At 40.2% G+C, this 2656-nt stretch overlaps 1 non-coding gene across 1 annotated transcript; it reads right to left on the bottom strand.

Annotated features, from left to right (window-relative positions):
* Positions 1-1128: 1128 nt before the first annotated feature.
* On the bottom strand, positions 1129-1232 carry LOC115832550. Its single transcript, XR_004028082.1, has one exon. It is a non-coding gene; the product is annotated as a U6 spliceosomal RNA (small nuclear RNA).
* Positions 1233-2656: the final 1424 nt, after the last annotated feature.

Here is a 2656-nt window from a genome sequence, read left to right as displayed (position 1 = left end):
GACCAACCTGGAGAAACCCCGTCTGTACTAAAAATACAAAATTAGCTGGGTGTGGTGGCACATGCCTGTGATCCCAGCTGCTGGGAAGGCTGAGGCAGGAAAGTCACTTAAACCCAGGAGGCGGAGGTTTCGATGAGCCAAGATCATGCCTTTGCACTCCAGCATGGGCAACAAAAGCGAAACTCCATCTCAAATAAAAAAAAAAAGAAAAGAAAATTAATACACTATGTGAGAGGCGGCTGGACAGCAAATAGCTGTTTCAAAGAACCACCTTTATGATTTTCCACTTAGCCTGTATATTTGAATATTTTTTTCTGATAACATTATGTTAACATGTAGTAACATGACTCTTTAAATCAGCAGGGACCTCAGTTTCATATACTTTAGACCAGGGCATGACTGCCTTTATTTTTTATTCCCCTGAAGCTCCTCAAGTTGAATTTTGTGCACAGCTCTTTGTCTCTGTATATAACTTAAAAAAACCCAAGATATTACATACATTCAGTATATGTGCTGTTATTAAGTATATAGCTTGATGAAGTTTTCATATGTAAATACCTGAGAACCACCACCCAGATTGAGATATAGAATATTTTCATCACTTTAATGGATGCTCCTGCAAGCTTAATGCCTTTTTCTAGTCAATACTTGCTGCATTCAGAGTCATCCACTCTTCTGACTTACACCATCATTGATTAGTTGTGTCTGTTGTTGAAATTCATGTAAATGGAATCATGCAGTGTGCACTTTTATGTCTGGCTTCTTTCACTCAACACAGTGTTTTTGAAATTCACTCATGGTGTATAAACAGCTCATTCCTTTTAAAGCAGCATTCTATTGTATGCCTAAACCTGTATTTGTTTATTCAGTCTCTCACTGATGGTTATTTGGGTTGTTTCCAGTCTTGAGCCTTAATGAGTACAGCTGCCATGTGCTTTCTTGTACATGCCTTTTGGTGGACACATATACACATTTCTCATGGGTACATCCTTATGAGTGGAATCTCTGGGTCTGCTCATAGGGTAGATTAATCCATATTTTAAGTCAGATTATTCCAAACACATAATTCAAAATTGGTGAATTATGTTTAGCCATTTTCATGTGATATATTATTATTATTGTTAAAAAAAGTTTTTGGAACACTTCATCAATTTGCGTGTCATCCTTGCTCAGGGGCCATGCTAATCTCTGTATTGTTCCAATTTTAGTATGTATGTTGCCAAAGGGAGCACTTCATGTGATATATTATTGATAGAAATAATTTAAAAAAAAATTTTTTTGAGACAGAGTCTCACTCTGTTGCCCAGGTTGGAATACAGTGGTGTGATCTCGGCTCACCACAACCTCTGCCCTGCGGGTTCAAGCGATTGTCTTTTCTCAGCCCCCCGAGTAGCTGGGATTACACAGGTGTGCTAATTTTTTTGTATTTTTAGTAGAGATGGGGTTTCGTCATGTTGGCCAGGCTGGTCTCAACCTCCTGACTTCAAGTGATCCTCCTGCCTTGGCCTCCCAAAGTGCTGGGATTATGGGCGTGAGCCACCACACCCAGCTGAAATAATTTTATTTATACAAATAAGCTAAGAACCTATAAACCTATAGATATAATATAGGTATGTTGTCTGCATGTAAGTGGAGCTCTATTCTTTTGAAAAAGAGCACTCAGTCAGAAAAGCCATTTATGATTTAAAACAAGGCAGCTATAGGAAAGTTTGATTTCTCAGAACTTAAAAAGCCGTACTAAAGGTGATCCTGCGTTTCCCTGTGTTATATTTAGCTTTGCAGCATTTTCTGCTCTACTCAACATAGTAAAGACCATACTTCCCGTCTCATGACCTTTCTTTATCACTGGATGTCGTTCTCAGCATGAGGAGGCACAGTATGAGCATTCATGATTTCACCGAAGCAGTGACTTTCCCTTCCTTATCTCTGAGTACCCAGGAACCCAAACCTCTGTTTTCGAAGAGGCTTATAAGTGCCCTGGCCATTGAAAAAGAGGGGTTGCTTCTGCATTGAGCAGTTTGAATGGGCCTCTGAAAAGTCTTGCAGCACAATTCACTGGCAACACATGGGCGGCTGATGGCCACACTGTAGTTATAAGATTGCAGTCAGTGTGGTTCTCCATCATCCAGGTGATGCGAGGTGCTCCCTCCCTTGGCCTGGCTCCCAAGCACTGGCCATCCCCCAGTATTCTTTAGGCTCTCAGTATTAGTTCTGCAACTTTTCATGGGACCCACCAGGACCAGACCATTTTCTCCTGCCCCACGCCTCTCACCTTCTCTACTTTCTTTATAATTCTTCTGTTATCATAGATACTATGGGTGTTACTTCCCTTAAACCTTCCCTTTTGATTCTTTGACAACATTCAGGAGTCAAAAATAAACATTGCTTTTCCTTCTCAAGGCAGTGTGGGTGACTCTGCTGACTCGAGGAAGAGTGTGTGAAGGGGAAGAAAACATACATATTGTTATTTCAATTATGTCATGTATTCATTAGGATTCTTCAGAGACATTGAATCAATAGTATGTATATACATTATATATTATAAGAATTGGTGCATACAATTAATGGAGGCTGGCAAGTCCAGAATCTTCAGTGTGGGCCAGAAGACTTTAGACTCAGAAGAGCTGATGGTGCATTTCCATCCCAAGACAGTCTG

Source organism: Nomascus leucogenys, chromosome 22a, assembly GCF_006542625.1.
Source record: "Nomascus leucogenys isolate Asia chromosome 22a, Asia_NLE_v1, whole genome shotgun sequence".
Lineage (NCBI taxonomy): Eukaryota > Metazoa > Chordata > Mammalia > Primates > Hylobatidae > Nomascus > Nomascus leucogenys.
This window is presented reverse-complemented; position numbering and strand designations above follow the sequence as displayed.